Genomic DNA, 20,550 nt, shown 5'->3' with positions numbered 1-20,550 from the left:
TATTTTTGTTTATTTTTGTTGTTGTTTGTCTCATCAAAAGATGTTGGTTAGGGGAAACAAAAACCTTAAGTATCAAAATAATATATCTTGGCATACTACTGCCCTGTGTTTTTGAGTGTGTTTGCATATGTGTTTGCATATGTGTTTGCATGTGTGTGTGTGTGTGTGTGTGTGTGTGTGTGTGTGTGCACAAAAAGTGGGTCTGCATCTGCCTGCGCATTGTGTCTGTGTATGATCTCTATGAATCTCAGTGTTTCTCTAACAAAGGGATTTGGCCTATATTTCCTGAACAGCACAGAAATAGTTACACATGACAGGACAGAGGAAACCTTTCTTATAAATACCCTTAACTGAGCTTTAGAAGCGAAGAAGCAATTTACTAAGTTCAAGTAAATTGCTGAAAAAGAATAGCACTTAAAACTTCACACAGATGTTATCAATCTATATCCAATCTTTGTGATATTTATTTTATTTAAGGTTACCTTCAACCTGTTGGCTGCTTTTGGCAATTGATCAATAAAATACATGTGCACACATAAACATTAAACTGGGTAAAAAACATGGAAAAATATAAAACTTACAATTAAAGCTATGCATTACTCAAAAGGTGAAAAAGCAGATTATGTGAGAAATCCAAGGGATAGTAAGGTTGATGAGATTTTGCTCCTAAAGTAATGTTAAACATAAATGGGCTGAGCACATAGTAGGACAGCAGAATAAGTAAATAGTACTCTCTGATGTCAAGAGGTATCATTAACTTTATGGCAAAATTTTCCAAAGTTCATTCTTTTTTGAAGAAAAGAGGTATTTTTCAGAAAATACAACACCACATTGTTATAGGATATTCCCTGTCCAATCTCATTAGAACAGTGGGAGGCCTGTAATCAGACAGGAAAACTGAGGCAGAGTTAGGTGTTGGAGTCACAAAGAGGTCGCCGAGGAGAGGGGAGGAAAATAGAATCTGACATGATATTATCAAAAGGTTAGTATAATTGGGTTAAAGATTTATCATTATCAATTTGCTCTGAAATTATTTATTGGCATCTTGTAAATTGTTGTTTTATTGATACATCAATCTAATTGGTTAACTATTAAGCCTTCAGAGTCTTGACTCTGCCAGGTAATTAAATGGTGAGATGGCAGATCATGGTGTGGGTATGTGTGTGTGGGGGGTTGCACAGTAGGTAGATGAACACGGGAGGGGGGGGCTCTCACAGAAGGCTGGCAGAGGGTCCACTGAGTAAGATGACCCAGTGAAGGCCCTGTGACTCCACAGGGCTGGAGAGTTGATCCAAGAGACCAGTGCAAGACCTGTGGCCCATTGATTGCTGGCCCTAGGAAGGGAATGTGATGGTTGTTTTTTTTTTAATATTTCCCATAACACCACATCATCTCTATGTCTTTATTCCACATTATCATGTACCTTTGTCTATAAATATACAATATCCCCAAAGTGTGCATCCCTTGACCTTTATATTACATTCAGCATTATTTGTTATACTTTGTTTTGAATATTAAATATTAAGATACCAACACAATAATTCAATAAATTTACCTTAATATTTTTCATATACATTGCTGCGAAAGAAGAGATACTACTTTAGTTTCAATGGAATCTTAAATTTCAAAGTCAGTTATAAACATATTGATTTGAAGGAAAGGAAAGAAAAATTCTTATTTTCAGTAGTCCAGATAACACTCTCATATACAGTAATGCTCATTAATTATTGAAAGATACAACTAACCAGCACCTTTAGAAAGGTAAAAAGTGTAACAATTCCAGTTTCTTTTCTCTTACAATTGATTGTCTAATAGTATTCCTCCAGAAGCAGCAAGCTGTACTGTTGGACAGAGTAGAACCAGGCATACTCCACACTGAACAGGACTGTCCCCTCAGAGGTCCTGAGTCCCAGTTCTGCAGACTGGGTATGTGGCCTGGAGATGATTGAATCTACAAGACAAAATGCCCCATAAAACCAGTCACCAATATCTTTAAATGCCAAGTTTTCCAAGTACTCCTTGAATGCAGATGTTCTTTGATAATCTATTTTCCTATCAAGATGCAAGGGAAACAAGTCACAGCACTGAGTTAAGAAATTATTACTGAAAATAGTCAGAAAACAGGAGCAAAACAAGTTCAGAAACTTGAATCTCAAAACTTACATGTTTTCATATAATAAGCAATGAATAGAACACTTTGGGAGAAAAACATCAGATACTTATATATTCAACTACTTTCATGACTTAGTGTGCTTTATATAACAAGTTTAATTTTTATTATTTCTGTTGTACCATGGATCTTGTCTCAGCATTTTAGATTGCTTGCTGCTCTGGTAGAGGATCCCAATTCTGTTCTCTTACCCCAAGTTAGAGAGCTCCTAACCTGTGACTTGACCCCAAGAGGTTCTGAAAATTTCTCCTTGCATTCAAAGGCATAGGTAGGTACCAACACACACACACACACACACACACACACACTCACAAGTAAAAATATTAAATAAACTGGGCAGTGGTGGCACATGCCTGTAATCCCAGCACTCTGGGAGACAGAGGCAGGCAGATTTCTGAGTTCAAGGCCAGCTTGGTCTACAGAGTGAGTTCCATGACAGCCATGGCTTTACAGAGAAACCCTGTCTCGGAAAAAAACCAAATCCAACAAAAAATATTAAATAATAATACAAACTATTGCAGATAACCAAAGCTATGTTAAACTTTACATTAACACTTTAATTGCATGTGTTGTTTAGAACTTTTAATAAAATTAAACTCATGGAAAGTCTGTGGATTTTCAATTATGTGTAACCTATACACAATAAACATTTGAAGAAAGTAAACCATGAAAATATCTATATCATGTTATTAAACTGGACAGTTTGGATAAGCATAATATTGTTTTCCCTTCACATTTACTCTTTAAGGAAAGAAAATGCATGCAGAGACTCCTGTCATATATAAACATGATTATAAGGAACTTAAGGCACTAAGAGAGAAATATAGCAGCTGTCTGTTTTAGAATTAAGTTAAACTCTATCTGTCCTGATTTACAAACTTTATTGTCACTTTTACTTTATAAGATCTATTTATACAAATGCCTTTGGGCATAAAGTACTTTTTCGACAAGTCTAGTTGCCTCTTATAAAACCTATTTCTGTGGGTTCATTGACAGCTCATCCACCATCAAATCTCAGTAGTGACAAATGTTAATGATCAAAGCACATATCTTGATTTCTCTCAGACTCTCAATATAATTGTGATTCAATACTGTCTTTAGAGTTATTAGCACATCCTCTCTCTCTACTATTTCCTTCTATTCAACAAAGATAAACTGTGTGTTAGGTCTTCAATCTCTTGAACAAGAGAGAGAGGAAAAAATAAGAATTCAGTGTTAATTTGCAATCATTTATTTAAAATTATAATATAATTTACATTCTAATTTTCACAATCAACAGTAAATTATTATTTTACAGGTTACTAATAATTCTTGAAAATTAATTTTTTGCCATTCCATAATGATGAAAGATATGTGGCATTTTTTCTGGTGTTTCAATATATGGGTTCTGGAAAGCAAACTCTAATGGAAAAGCAGATTGTAAGTATTATAAATCAATAATATCTATTTTTTATACAAAGCTAATCTTGTGTTTTGATACATTATAATGCTTCAACTGACATAATACTACATTCCATATATCATGACTCATGTCATTTAAGGAGACTACAAATGCAATCACTATATTATCTACTTACCATCTAATCTTTGGCTAGTATTTCAAAACAAAAGCTTATGAAGCCCAAATAATCTCAGTCCTAATTAAAGCTCCAAAAATATAGTATTTTCACTAATTTACACTGATAAAATAAGTTTCAAAACATTATGAGAAATATAAACAAAATGTGCAACTGTATCAATAGATTCACATGAACATATGTATGCTTACAATATACATAAATATGTAGGCCAATACTATATTGTTAAAGGAAAACTGGATATTGGAATAAATGACTACAGCTTAACCAATTGTCAGATATTTTTATTAGACAATAAAGACTTGTGGCAAGACAACCTATTAATTATACCTTAAGTGGTTCTCATTTTATAAGTGATAAATATTTGTAACAAAGTAATGACTCTAGATTTCCCCCTCAAAAAATAAATTTTGGTTGCTGATAATTCAAGTGATTAATTATCCAGTTTCAAATAGGAAACCAATTCCAGATTTCCTGGGTGAAGTTATATGAGTCCTTAAATCACAAGAACCCAGAAGATACAGTGGAAAGACTCAATCTACTTGGTTGCCTTTGAAAGTGCAGGAAGACATCTATACAGGAAAGAAATAGAATGACATTTGTTTCTTTATTTGGATTGGATATTTTCTTTATTGACATTTCCCCTTTCCAGGTCTCCCCTTCTGTAAACCACCGATACCATCCCTCCTCCCCCTGCCTCTATGAGAGTGCTCACCCACTCACCCACCCACTCCTTTCCTCCTGCCCTAGCATTCCCCTACACTGGGATATCTAACCACATCAGGCCCAAGAGCCTCTCTTCCTACTGATGTCAAACAAGGCCATCCTCTGCCACATATGTGCCTAGCGCCATGGGTCCTTCCATGTCTATTCTTTGGCTGGTGGTCCAGTCCCCAGTAGCTCTGGGTCATCTGCCCTGGTGACATTGTTGCTCCCTCCATGGGGTTGTAAAGTTCCTCAGCTCCTTCAGTCCCTTCTCCATTTCCTCCATTGGGGATCCTGGAGTCCAATGGTTGGCTGCAAGCTTCTGCCTCTGTATTTGTCAGGCTCTGGTAGAACCTCTCAGGAGAAAGCCATAACAGGCTTCCATCAGCAAGCACTTCCCAGCATCCACAATAGTGTCTGGGTTTGGTGGTTGTATATGGGATGAATCCCTCGGTGAGGCAATCTCTGGATGCTCTTTCCTTTAGTATCTGCTCCATACTTTGCCTCCATATTTCCTCCTGTGTGCATTTTATTCATCCTTCTAAAAAGTACTGAAGCATCCACATTTTGGTCTTCCTTCTTCTTAGGCTTCATATGGTCTGTGAATGGAACCTAGGATAGTCTGAATTTTGGGGCTAGTATCCAATTATCAGTGAGTACATACTGTGTTTGTTCTTTTGTGACTGGGTCACCTCACTCAGGATGATATTCTTAAGTTCCACCCATTTTCCTGCGAATTTCATTAAGTCGTTGTTTTTAATAGCTGAGCCGTATTCCATTGTGTGAATGTACCACATTTTCTGTATCTTTGTTAAGGGACATTTGTGTTGCTTCCAGCTTCTGGCTGTTATAAATAAATCTTCTATGAACATAGTAGAACATGTGTCCTTATTATTGAAGCATCTAGATATTGAAGTATCTTCTAGGCATATGCCCAGGAGTGAAATAAGGCAAGAAAATTGACTCTGCTTACAACCACAAGAGGACTGCAATTGCAGCAGATAGCTTGTGTTTAAAAATATATGAAACAGTACTGGAGAGATGGCTCAGTGGTTAATAGCAGAGACTGCTCTTCTGAAGGTCCTAATTTTAAATCCCAGCAACCACATTGGTAGCTCACAACCATCTGTATTGAGATCTGATGCCTTCTTCTGGTATGACTGAAGGCAGATACAGCATATTTACATATAATAAATAAATAAATCTTTGGGCCAGAGCAAGAGGGTCCAGAGAGAGAAGAAAGAAAGGGAAGATATGAAGCATGAGGAGAGCTAATAGTCTTTCCTGAATTCTCCCATGTCTGCTTTAAATATGTAGATAGAGAAATAATAAATAAATTGATAAATAAATAAATAAATAAACCTAAATAATAATATACAGGCAGACACACATAAATTGTAACCACAGGTTTTTCCACTCACACTATATTCCTGAAATAAGGACTCTGAGAATTATTATTTATGAATTAATAGCCAGGACATAAATCTTGGGTTGTTCTGCAACTAGCTCATAACTTAATTAACCTGTTTATTCTAAACTTTGAGTGTCTGAGTGTCACGTGGCTCAGTTTCATGCTTCTGACTCCACAAAGTTTGAGGTGGATCCCTTCCCAAGTCTGACTGTATCCCAGACTTCCTCTTTCCCTAGAACTCCCATCTCCTATCCCCCATCTTAGCTAATACGCCATCTGCTTTCTCTTGACAGGTGATGTTTCTAAACAGTACACAAGAGATTCTCTCACCAATAACAAACAAACAAGCAAACAAGACTGAAAGAGCTCAACTGGCTACACAAACATTTTGTACCTAAGGTATTGCTTTCCTAATGACTTTCATGAATTGTGCTGACTTCAGCTTTAGTAAAGTAGGTCACTATAAATTAACTACAAGTTCATGGTGCAGACCATAGGAAAATAATTTTTCCAGCAAAGGTCACTGACATCTTGGTAGGATGGCAGTATGGCTTAAGATATAGTATGGTAAGCAATGTTTAATAAATTAGTCTTTTTAGTGCCCTTTTCACTCCCATTGACTCACTGGCTACTTAGCTTGTAGAGCAAATGAATGTCAAAAAATTTACCAACCGAGCATGCCTATGGTCAGTTATTCCTAGCACTCACATTGCCTCTTCAGCATCCTGAACTACATTTTTTTTTAACCTTTAACCTTCAGCTATCACCCCCTGAAGGGCAACTTTGGCCTCTAGAGCATCTGTGATCACTGATGGGAGATTCTCCTCTGATTGGAACTGTTACCATTCCTTGATGGAAGCAGCAAGGAGGAAGTCATCTGAAATTCACCTGAGATTCCAGCCACCACCTCCCTCTGACCTGCCTTATCTGCACATGGCCTTAGTGGTGATAAACTGTAGAATAGGTAGAAGGTTGACTGTGTTAATGACTCCAGTGACTCATGTAATTTATGCTGAGGTAGAGATATTATTATGATGAAACTGCCTGCGAGTGACCTCTGTCTCAGTAAGGAAACAGCATAAACTCTCTGGCTTGCCAAGCTATACGAGAGTACAGTATGTTCTGAGGCCCATCATGGATACACATTTCTGTGTATTATCACTAGGCAAAACCATCAGGTATCCAAAAGACATTTTCTAATTAAGAAGTATCCTAGTGGTGGTGCTGTGTGTATGAAATTAATATAGCTAATAGACATAAACGATACCACAATATTGAATATTCCTGTGATTATACAGCAAATTAACGAAGAAATGATCAGTATGTTTCTACATTAGCTTAACAGCACAGGTTCACTTGTATGAACCTTGTTTCATGGAACACTTGCATGCATCAGTGTCCTTCTAAGGTTGGGTCTCCAGAACAGTCCTTTGGTAGGTGTTCAATCATCAACATGGGAGGCCCACTAGGAGTTTGTCTAGTTATGTGTGTGCCCTTGTAAAGAATGCTGTGATCGGGACTTTTCTTCTTTCAGCTTCTGGCAATAAACCAATGTTGTTTGGTTGTTTGGTTGTTTTTGTTTTGTTTTTACCATAGTATCACACTGCAAATTAAGATCCTATGTCAAGAAACAAAACGATGCATGGTTAAACAAAGCACTAGCACATTGCCATGAAGACCCTCCCAGAAAGACAGCCACAGGCCCAAATCAATTGATTCCAGTTATCATGAAGTAAAACCTTCAAACACATGAATCCATAATAATTACCTATTATTATAAGTGGACTATTCATGACTTTCTTATAGCAATAAAAAACAAATAATTAAATAACAAAATGGCACAGGTTTATTACCATTAGTCAATATTCTATAAATGACAAACATTAGTAGGTTCAACTGAATCTTGTCTGTGAGTTTTACAAGGTAAAGACGTATCAAACAAACAAAACATTTAACCCAGAGATTTGAGGGAAAATTCACTTCTAGAAACATTTGTATCCTTAGCAGATAGTCATTGCCATGCTGTTGCTTAGCTGTACCATTTTCTTAATTGCCTCTTAGTCAGGTTCTCAGCTCCCACAGGCTGCCAACCGCTCCAAACCTACTTAGACAACATTGAATGTTTCTTTCTGACTTGTCATACAATAATCTATAGGGAAAAGACTCTACTCTGAAACATGAATAGCCTTATCTGGTTAATCTCATTTATGGTATCCTTCTAACCAACTGACATTTATTCACATTAACTACACATAGGTAATCAAGACACCTCTAATAATCACCTCTAAAATATTCACCCTTGAAATATAACAGCAAATTCAAAACAGCACTTTTTAAAAAAACTATACAATGGACTCATAATTATGGCTATATTCTTTGTTCCATGAATCACATGCTGTATTTATACTAAACCTCTGTGAGCTACCTTCAAACTTAAGCTATTGAATGGATAATTGTATTGTAAATGTGATTAGATGTGATTGGTCTCAAAAGAAATACACAAAACGCATTCCTAATGTACAGACATGGCAAAAACATGGAATCTAAGCAAAGCTCTCACCAAACTGAATGAAACAATAAAGCAACTTTTAATTTTTCATTGTCAAGGAGATAAAGAAACAATCATTGCAAACAACAGTGTGTTAACAACACACTTCTATCATTGTAAAATTGAACTATTGTATGTGTAATGAACGTCAGCAAATTGGTTGAATCCACAAAATGAATACCACCTACACATCCATGATTTGCCCTATGTTGTGAACCATAAAGCATATACAGAATGTACTGTAGTGAGAGATGGGGGAAGGGAAATGAAACAGAAATGAGACAGTAGAGGATGGTAAAGCAAGAAGCAAGAGGAGACGGAAAGAGAAGATAAGAGCAGGAAAAAAGAGGAAAGGGATGAGGGAAGACAGAAGGAACTGAGGGTAGAAGAGAAGAAAATTTTTAATTGTTGTACAAGGAAGAATCATATTTCCATCAAAATATTCAATGTATCAATATATGCCTGTTAAAATGTTATTCATTATAACATTATATTTTCAAAAGTATCAAAATCTACAAACATTTCAGAAATATGTCATGAGTTTTTCAGAATGTCATTACTGAAATAAATAATTTATATACAGAATCTTAAATCATACTCTTGCTTTAGTTAACTTTGATATCATTGCAATTTTTATATTTTACTTTTCAATATCGTTTGGTTGTGTGGCATCCATCCATACAGTGAGAGAGAGAGAGAGAGAGAGAGAGAGAGAGAGAGAGAGAGAGAGAGAGACAGAGAGAGAGAGAGACAGAGACAGAGAGACAGAGACAGAGAGAGAACACACATGTTTACAAAATTCACACAAGCTAGCTCTAAGGTGACACTCCTTAAAGCTAGTGTTCCAAGAGGTTGGCACCTGAACAATCTTTCTGGCTATACATTTTTTAACTAATCATATAATAAAAATTAATTTAAAATAATAAATGCTGTAACTCATTACATAGCAGTAAAAATATTAATATGTATGATTTGTGTTTCAGTTGGGAAAATATTATAGAAATAAATGAACTGCTACTACATTTTTTTTGTGTCAAAATTTGCCAATGACATTTTTATAAAAATTATTTGGTTAAAAACAAGTGGTTTCTTTATATATATTGGATATTAGCCCTCTTTCTGATGTAGGATTGGTGAAGATCTTTTCCCAATTTGTTGGTTGCCGATTTGTCCTCTTGATGGTGTCCTTTGCCTTACAGAAACTTTGTAATTTTATGAGGTCCCATTTGTCAATTCTTGCTCTTAGAGCATACGCTATTGGTGTTCTGTTCAGAAACTTTCTCCCTGTACCGATGTCCTCAAGGGTCTTTCCCAGTTTCTTTTCTATTAGCTTCAGAGTGTCTGGCTTTATGTGGAGGTCCTTGATCCATTTGGATTTGAGCTTAGTACAAGGAGACAAGGATGGATCAATTCGCATTCTTCTGCATGCTGACCTCCAGTTGAACCAGCACCATTTGTTAAAAAGGCTATCTTTTTTCCATTGGATGTTTTCAGCCTCTTTGTCGAGGATCAAGTGGCCATAGAAGTGTGGGTTCATTTCTGGATCTTCAATCCTGTTCCATTGATCCTCCTGCCTGTCACTGTACCAATACCATGCAGTTTTTAACACTATTGCTCTGTAGTATTGCTTGAGGTCAGGGATATTGATTCCCCCAGAATTTCTTTTGTTGCTGAGAATAGTTTTAGCTATCCTGGGGTTTTTGTTATTCCAGATGAATTTGATAATTGCTCTTTCTAACTCTGTGAAGAATTGAGTTGGGATTTTGATGGGTATTGCATTGAATCTGTAGATTACTTTTGGCAAAATGGCCATTTTTACTATATTGATTCTACCGATCCATGAGCATGGGAGGTTTTCCCATTTTTTGAGGTCCTCTTCCATTTCCTTCTTCAGAGTCTTGAAGTTCTTGTCATACAGATCTTTCACATGTTTGGTAAGAGTCACCCCAAGATACTTTATACTATTTGTGGCTATTGTGAAAGGGGTCATTTCCCTAATTTCTTTCTCAGCCTGCTTATCCTTTGAGTATAGGAAGGCCACTGATTTGCTTGAGTTGATTTTATAACCTGCCACTTTGCTGAAGTTGTTTATCAGCTGTAGGAGCTCTCTAGTGGAGTGTTTTGGGTCACTTAGGTAGACTATCATGTCGTCTGCAAATAATGATAGTTTGACTTCTTCCTTTCCAATTTGTATCCCTTTGACCTCCTTATGTTGTCGAATTGCCCGAGCTAGTACCTCAAGTACAATATTGAAAAGATAAGGAGAAAGGGGGCAGCCCTGTCTAGTCCCTGATTTTAGTGGGATTGCTTCAAGTTTCTCTCCATTTACTTTGATGCTGGCTACCGGTTTGCTGTATATTGCTTTTACTATGTTTAGGTATGGGCCTTGAATTCCTGTTCTCTCTAAGACTTTAAGCATGAAAGGATGCTGAATTTTGTCAAATGCTTTTTCAGCATCCAATGAAATGACCATGTGGTTTTGTTCTTTGAGTTTGTTTATGTAGTGGATTGCATTGATGGATTTCCATATATTGAACCAACCCTGCATTCCCGGGATAAAGCCTACTTGATCATGGTGGAAGATCGTTTTAATGTGTTCTTGGATTCGGTTGGCAAGAATTTTATTGAGTATTTTTGCATCGATGTTCATAAGGGAAATTGGTCTGAAGTTCTCTTTCTTTGTTGGATCTTTGTGTGGTTTTGGTATCAGAGTAATTGTGGCTTCGTAGAAGGAATTGGGTAGTGTTCCTTCTGTTTCTATTTTGTGGAATAATTTGAAGAGTATTGGTGTTAACTCTTCTTTGAAGGTCTGATAGAATTCTGCAGTGAAACCATCTGGTCCTGTGCTTTTTATGGCTGGAAGGCTTTCTATGACTCCTTCAATTTCTTTAGGCATTATGGGACTGTTTAGATGATCTATTTGGTCCTGATTTAATTTTGGTATTTGGTATCTGTCAAGGAAATTGTCCATTTCCTCCAGATTCTCCAGTTGTGTTGAGTACAGGCTCTTGTAGTAGGATCTGATGATTTTTTGGATTTCCTCAGTTTCTGTTGTTATATCTCCCTTTTCATTTCTAAGTTTGTTAATTTGGATACTTTCTCTGTGCCCTTTGGTCAGTCTGGCTAAGGGTTTATCTATCTTGTTGATTTTCTCAAAGAACCAGCTCCTGGTTTTGTTGATTCTTTGTATGGTTCTCTTTGTTTCTACTTGATTGATTTCAGCCCTGAGTTTGATGATTTCCTGCCTTCTACTCCTCCTGGGTGAAATAGCTTCTTTTTGTTCCAGGGCTTTCAGGTGTGTCATTAAGCTGGTAATGTAAGCTCTCTCCATTTTCTTTTTGGAGGCACTCAGGGCTATGAGTTTTCCTCTTAGCACTGCTTTCATTGTGTCCCATAGATTTGGGTATGTTGTGTTTTCATTTTCATTGTGTTCTAAAAAGTCTTTAATTTCTTTCTTTATTTCTTCCTTGACCAATGTATCATTGAGTAGAATATTATTCAGTTTCCACGTATATGTGGGTTTTCTGTTGTTTTTGTTTCTATTGAAGACCACTTTTACTCCATAGTGATCTGATAGGAGACATGGGATTAGTTTGATCTTCTTATATTTGTTGAGGTCTGTCTTGTGACCAATTATATGGTTGATTTTGGAGAAGGTACCATGAGGTGCTGAGAAAAAGGTATATTCTTTTGCTTTAGGATAGAATGTTCTATATATATCTGTTAAATCTAATTGGTCCAAAGCTTCAATTAATTTCATTATGTCCCTGTTTAGTTTCTGTTTTCCTGATCGGTCCATTGAGGAAAGTGCAGTGTTGAAGTCACCCACAATTATTGTGTTAGGTGCAATGTGTGCTTTGAGCTTTAATAAAGTTTCTTTTACGAATGAGGGTGCCCTTGCATTTGGAGCATAGATGTTCAGGATTGAGAGTTCTTCTTGTTGTATTTTTCCTTTGACCAGCAAGAAGTGTCCCTCTGGATCTCTTTTGATGACTTTGGGTTGAAAGTCAATTTTATCTGATATTAAAATGGCTACTCCAGCTTGTTTCCTGAGACCATTTGCTTGTAAAATTGTCTTCCAGCCTTTTACTCTAAGGTAGTGTTTGTCTTTGACCCTTAGGTGTGTTTCCTGTAAGCAGCAAAATGTAGGGTCCTGTTTACGTATCCAGTCAGTTAGCCTATGTCTTTTTATTGGGGCATTGAGTCCATTGATGTTAAGAGATATTAAGGAATAGTGATTGTTACTTCCTGTCATTTTTGACGTTATTTTTTAAATTTGATTGCTTAACTTCTTTTGGGTTTGATGAAAGGTTACTTTCTTGCTTTTTCCAGGGTGAAGTTTCCCTCCTTGTATTGGTGTTTTCCTCCTATTATCCTTTGTAGGGCTGGGTTTGTGGATAGATATTGGGTAAACTTGGTTTTGTCATGAAATATCTTAGTTTCTCCATCTATGGTGATTGAGAGTTTTGCTGGATATAGTAGTTTTGGTTGGCATTTGTGTTCTCTTAGAGTCTGCATGAGATCTGCCCAGGACCTTCTAGCCTTCATAGTCTCAGGTGAAAAGTCTGCTGTGATTCTGATAGGTCTTCCTTTATATGTTACTTGGCCTTTTTCTCTTACTGCCTTTAATATTCTTTCTTTGTTTAGTACATTTGGTGTTTTGATTATTATGTGACGGGAAGTATTTCTGTTCTGGTCCAGTCTGTTTGGAGTTCTGTAGGCTTCTTGTATATTCATCGGCATCTCTCTCTTTAGGTTAGGGAAGTTTTCTTCCATAATTTTATTGAAGATATTTGCTGGCCCTTTAAGCTGTAAATCTTCACTCTCATCTATGCCTATAATCCTTAGGTTTGGTCTTCTCATTGTGTCCTGGATTTACTGGATATTTTGGGTTACAAGCTTTTTGCTTTTTGCATTTTCTTTAACTGTTGAGTCCATGGTTTCTATGGTATCTTCAGCGTCTGAGATTCTTTCTTCTATCTCTTGTATTCTGTTGTTGATATTTGCATCTATGTCCACTGATTTCTTCCCAAGGCTTTCTATCTCCAAAGTTGTCTCCCTTTGAGTTTTCTTAGTTGTTTCTACTTCTGATTTTAGATCCTGGATTGTTTTGCTTAGCTCCTTCACTTGCTTGTTTGTGCTTTCCTGTAATTCTTTAAGAGATTTTTGTGTTTCCTCTTTCATGACCGCAGCCTGTTGACCAAAGTTCTCCTGTATTTCTTTAAGTGTTTTTTGTGTTTCCTCCTTATTGGCTTTTGTATTCTCCTGGATTTCTTTCAATGATTTTTGTTTTTCCCTTGCAAGGGCTTCTAACTTTTGATCCATTTTCTCCTGAAAAAAAAAAAAAAAACAAGTGGTTTCCCATAATATTTTACTTGAAATAATTTTTAAACTTGAAAGTTAGCATGCTGTTTTGTTTTATAACTAGAATTATAGAATTTCAAATGCCATAAGTTTGTTTTCTTGTCATCTTAGAAATATGGCTTTGTTTGAATAGAGAAGCTATTTTTTGTATTTCATCTATACTAATGGGCAAGCAGAGTGGGGATTAATAGAGTTCAGACTTAAACAGTGCCAGAAAATGACATCGGTAGGCAATGCTTATATATTTTTTTCCTGATTTTCCTGGAAATATCTTACAACTTACTTTCTAAAATGTTACTATTTTCCTGTTTCTTCACATTTACGAAAATTATTTTTTATATGTTGGCAAATAAGATCACCAGCCATATTAGAAAAAGAAGACAAATTATTGAAAATACTTTGAGAATTCACATTAAACATAAGTGTTTTCCATTGATTACTCCTAATTCTTACCCAGACACTTCTCTCTTGTTTGCAGTCTTCAGTGATTGGGTGTGTTTTCAAGAGAGTGTTATAGACAACTGATGAAAACAGTTCTTTGAAGGCAGACAGCTGCATACAGATACTTGCTCAAGACTAAAATCTACTAAAAACTCAAAGACAATTTGCTCAATAACTTTAATCCCTTAATTTCTTGTGCATAAGGTATTGAGAATGAAAATTTCCCTTTATTTTAAGTGATTTTCAACACTTTTACTTTTTTATTAACTTAAGAACAATTGTTGATTATGACTTTCCCAACGAGATGCATTTTTGCTGTTTTCATCTCCTCTGCTTTCTATCCTCATTCTTCTTCTTTCCTTTTGTTCCCTAACCTCCAGCAGCCTCCTTTCCACATTTATGTCACATGTCCCAAAAATAAACTTTCCAAAGGTGTTTATTGAGATGCCTGGCACACAGTGAATATTCCACAGATATTACTTTCCATTGTTTTATTATTGTTAAAAATGAAAGCTTAATGAAGTATAAATAAGATCAATTGAAGGAACATCAAAAGCTGATGTCTCCTAACTGCCAATTTCTTGGGCCATTGGGTTTGAAAATAGGAGATTAAATCATCCATACTTAACCTAAAAACAAAGTTATGCCTATGTAGCCATTGTACAATTTAGAGACCCAGGTTTCACTTTATAGCATTAGATAATTTGGAAAACAATTTTCATACCATGAGAATACAAATAATATATTATAATGTATTTCCAATTTTAGGTTGTTAATTACTAGTTATTTTTGAAGCTGGGAAAATAACACCATGGTTTTAAATTTAGAGATTTATGTATGCAACCTCCAAGCAATCAAATGAGATTAATTCTCATGAGCTCTCAGCAATTAATTTATAAAGAAAGTTCCCTGTGTGTTGAAGTAGTAAGAGTAGTTCATGATCATTTCTAATTTTGAGCACATACATAGATGGGAGCCATGATGGCTGAAAGATGGGTTAAATATATACAAAATCCTTATTGCATTGTACTTTCATATTGCCAGAACAAAAGGATTTTTGCATATTTTATTAAAATAAAATCAAACACAAAAACTTGGTTTCTTTGTATATATAGCACATGAGATTGTTGAAATGTTACTACTCCATAGGAATGACAATAGAACTTACTATTGTTGATTTCTGTGTCCCAAGAAATAGATAATATTTCAATTCAGGAAATGCCTGATTTCTTATAAATATTTGTATTATTTCTTCATATAAATATTTATGAGCACATCTTAATACTTTTCATCAAAAGATACAAGAAATCATTTCATTAAAATTTTTTCAACTGGAAGCATACCAAAACTTACCTTAAGTTACTATGCTACTATACAAGATGGGATGTTTGTGTGATCTTCCATGTTTTTCATAATGGACACTAAGAGTGACAGAAATAATGTCAACAAAGGTCAAGGTCAAGCACCCTGCTCAGTGGGGCAAAGCTATCTAGTCAGCAGAGTGCCTTCGAGGAGACAGTAAATAAAATCTGAGTGGTTATCAACTATAAAAAATATCAATATTCCCTGCAGCAGAAAGTAGGATTAGAGCATGTACTATGTACCAGGCATTTCAGAATCTAAAACATCACTGAATTAATCAAGTAAGCATGCCCTTTTCCTTTCTTATCAAAACTGAGAACCTTCAGAGTTTATTTTAATGCAATAAAAAATGCCAAACTAAATTGAAATGTGGTGGGTCTGAATCCTCGCACGTGGCAGGTGGAAGCGAGAGATTCCAGGTGAAGGCCAGCAATGACTGAACAGTAGTTGCAAGGCCAAGCTTGCTTGCATGGGAATCTAACAAACAACCAAACAAACCAAAATACAAACAAAAAGTCTATAATACTATGGGTAAAACTGAGTCATTTGTTTTAAGAGTACAATAGTGAGATAAAAAATCCTATCACTGAATATTTAATAATTCTTGTAAAACTGAAGCAGATTCAAAATAAGTAATTACTTTCCCAAACGATGCAACTACATATTATTGTAAAATAATTCTATAAATATTCTTCCTACTTCTGCTACTTACAATTAAAGAAAGAAAACACTCTGACAGACTCTTCTTACATTAACTACAACATAAAAACCACAGCAGTAATTGTTCATATGATTTACAAGCATATATTGAGGAACAGCTTCACACTGATCACTTATCTTGTATAAATTTTGTCATCTGAGTATAAATAATTTTGTAACAATCACTAAAGCCACATAGATTAACAGACTGGATACTTAAACAAGATCCAACCTTTTCTACATACAGGAAATGTACCTCAGTGGCAAAGACAGACACTACCTCAGAGTAAAAGGTTAAAAAAAATTTTCAAGCAAATGGCCCCAATAGACGAGCTAGAGTAGCCATTCTAATATCAAAAAAAATTGACTTGCAACCTAAAGTCATCAAAAAAGATGAAGAAAGACATTTCATATTTATCAAAGGAAAAATCTACCAAGATGAACTCTCAATTCTGAACATCTATGGTTCATATGCAAGGGTACCCACATTCGTTTAAGAAACTTTACTGAAGTTCAAAGAACATACTTCACTTCACACAATAACAGCGGAAGATTTCAACATCCCACTCTCAGCAGTGGACAGATGATGGAAACAAACTAAACAGAGACACAGTGAAACTATCAGAAGTTATGTACCAAATGGATTAAACAAATATCTATAGAGCATTTCATCCTAAAACAAAAGAATATACCTTTTTTTCAGCACCTCATGGTACCTTCTCCAAAAATGACCATATAACCAGTCAGAAAACAGGCCTCAACATATACATGAAGATTGAAATAATCCCATGATCCTATCAGATCATCATGGTCTGAGGCCGGTCTGCAATAACAACAAAAACAACAGAAAGCTCACATACACATAGAAGCTGAACAACACTCTACTCAATCATAACTTCGTCAAGGAAGCAATATAGATATTAAAGACTTTTTAGAATTCAGTGAAAATGAAGGCACAACTTACCCAAACTTAGAGACATAAAGGAAAGCAGTGCTAAGAGGAAAACACATAGCTCTGAGTGCCTCCCAAAAGAACCTGGAGAGAGCATGAACTAGCATCTTGACAGCACATCTGAAAGCTCTGGAACTAAAAGAAGCAAATACACCCAAGATGAGTACATGGCAGGAAATAATGAACCTCAGGGCTGAGATCAACCAAGTAGAAACAAAAAGAACTATACAAAGAATCAACAAAACCAGGAGCTGTTTGTTTGGGAAAATCAACAAGATAGATAAACCCTCAGCCAGACTAACCAGAAGGCACAGAGACAGTATCCAAATTAACAAAATCAGAAGTGAATTCACAAATACAAGAAAATCAGCATTCTTCTAAAAGTTTCCTTTTTAACTGTAATCTATAGTAATATATTATCCCTCACCAATAGAAGTCATTAATAAACAGTTAAAAAAAGACATATAAAAAGATGTATGTGGTCTGGGAGTTCCTAGATAAAATTTAAATGAGAAGTCAGCATTGCTTTCAGGTCAGATATCATTTTCAAATGATTGTTCTTGTCTCCATAGAAAACAAAGGTTCTCTATTTGACCTCTCAGAGCATTTATCAGGTGAAGTGACATGTATTTTCTTCCTCGGGTATTTGGCCATGATAGATTTTATCCCAATGGTTTATCTCAACTACATTAACTTCATTTGTCTTTTAGCTTTGAAGAACAGGTTATGCTTCAGAGTTGTGTTAGTCTATGCCCCTTACTTAGAGACTCACGCTTCACAGTGTGCAGCACATCTGTAATTTGATGTATCACATATATAAAATGAAATTAGGCATGGATTTCACCATTGCATTATTCATAACTTGTATCCTTATCAATGTGTGAGAAAGCAGCCAACATTTTTCCATCCCGCACCAGGATGATATCAGAGAAGAAAGGAGACAGGAATTTCTTCAGTACCAGGCACCAGTTAAGGGTCTCTCTTATGAGCCAGTGGAGAAAATATGAACTCTCATATCCATATGGCAACAGAAAGTTGTACCAACCCCTTCCCCCAAGAATGAGTGTATTCCTCAGATTTTCAACTTGATTACTACCCAAAGGGGGTTCACGGAGATCATAAACTTCTATTAGGACCTGGCAAAAATGAGGTCACTCTCCATGTGTGACAATAGAGGCCACATGCAAAACAATGATGAGTTACTCAAGTCTTTTAAGTCAAAGAAGTATAGTAGAGGGCTGGTAGAAAGAAAAAATTCTTTCTTACCTTATACAAAGAACTTCTTAATGTTTCAACAGTGGCGAGGTGGTAATCTCAGACTACCTTTGTATCCAAACTGATATGCAAATTGACAATAGTATTAGATACAAGGAATGATACAGAAGTTGGAAGTTAGATATTTTTCATTGTTGTTAAATATGTAAAATTAAATATTCAATTTAGGAATAACTAAAAGCTCTTAAAATAAAACCATCATACTATACCACTCAGTAATTGTCATTATGGGCATTTTTATCACAGAAATAAAAACATGTTCATGTAAAATTTATATGAATATCAAATAAACTGTCATTGTGATAGTTTAAATTGGGAAACATCCAGAGTTTCTCTTTGGAGCCTGGTTGTCCTGGAATTAGATCCATAAATCAGACTAACCTGGGCCTTGGATTTGCCTGCTTCTGCATCCAAAGTGCTGGGATTAAAAGTGAGGTACTGAAGCTCAAATTATACAGCTTTCAATAAAGAAGTGATTATTGCTACTCATAAAGCCCTGAATAAATCCTCTGTGCATTACAGACTACAAAGCAGAGCATCCTCATCACAGGCTGAGTAGTGAAAAGCTATATAAAGAGCAAAATATAACATGCTCTCATTAGAAGACAACTTGATATTTTATTGATGATGTTTCACTACTTTTGAGTGTAAACTATAATAAAATTTTAGTTGTTCAATGAATTATATATGATATTAGTGTACAGTATTTCAATATATACTATCTAACAGCCATTAAAACACTTAGTAAATAATTATAAGGATGAATTTGTATGATCTAAGTAAAGAATATTAAAACAATTGTTGTTTTACAAAATGTGTGCACTGTATGTAAAACTATGTTCACATATTTTATCTTTGGATTCTTATCCATAATTATAAAATACATTTATCAAATAACTCCTATATAAATATCTATTCTTATAAATGTCACATCAGAGGACTGTCTTTTCTATTTTATGACTATTTGGATTTTCTTTCAGGTGCAATATAAAAAATAATTTGAAAGCAATGTATAAACATTTTATTCTCTGTGTTATCTCATGGCACATCTCCATAAATGGCAATTCATGAAGATACTAAAAGAAATGTCTTAATTTATTGTAGTAGCATTTCTTAGGACGGGGTGTTCTACATCAGCTCTTTTGGCTTTTTTGGCTCCCAAATAAGTGCAGGCCATTTCTGGGACCACTCTAGCCCATTTTAGCTCCTGAATATATGACTTGAAGACCTAATACATTTATTAAAAGCTGAATGCTGGACAGGTTCTGAGTTCTTCTAACCATCTAAGGCTGCCTATTTCTCAGCCATGTGGTCCTTTCCCTTCAATCTCTGGAGTGCACTGGCTTCCCCTATCCCATGTGTGTCCTCATGGAGACTCCGTTGGTGATCCTCCTATGGAGGCTACTCATGGTTCCTTACCCACCTCATGGAAATTTTTTCTCCTCCTGGTCCCTCCACATGCCTGTCCTCACTTCCTCCCTCACTTCCACTGGAAACCCCTCACTGGGTTCAGAATTCTTCCCTATCTCTTTTGCCCAGCTAATACTTGATCTGGATCTTTTTTAACCAATCAGAGATACCTGGGGAGCATTCTTTACACAAAATAATGGTTCAGCAATAATGACAATGACAATGTCCGGATTGTACCCGGACCTGGGATACAGAAATCAGTATCTGAATATTCAATGCACAAAACCACTAGCCAACATTTTATCATCACATTTTTCTATATTTTCAGAAATCAAAATTGTTAATCTTATAAGAAGATGAAAGTCACTTAATTGTGAAGACACAGATTAAATATTTTTGTCTCTACTTCTGATAAGCTCACATGTTAAGAAATTGCTAATTTCTAACATAGGGAATCAGCCAGTTCCCCAGAACACTGATACAAAACAGAAATGGACCCACAAATAGAGATTAAGGCAGCTAATAAGAAATAGAGGCACAAGACATCAAAAGAGTGATTCATCATAAGCTGGATAATTTCTAAATATCAGAGAATGCCAAACATTAAATTACCATTAATTAAAAAAGACTCTGATT

The sequence above is a fragment of the Apodemus sylvaticus genome, chromosome 11 (genome assembly GCF_947179515.1).
Source record: "Apodemus sylvaticus chromosome 11, mApoSyl1.1, whole genome shotgun sequence".
Taxonomy (NCBI): Eukaryota; Metazoa; Chordata; class Mammalia; order Rodentia; family Muridae; genus Apodemus; species Apodemus sylvaticus.
This window is presented reverse-complemented; position numbering follows the sequence as displayed.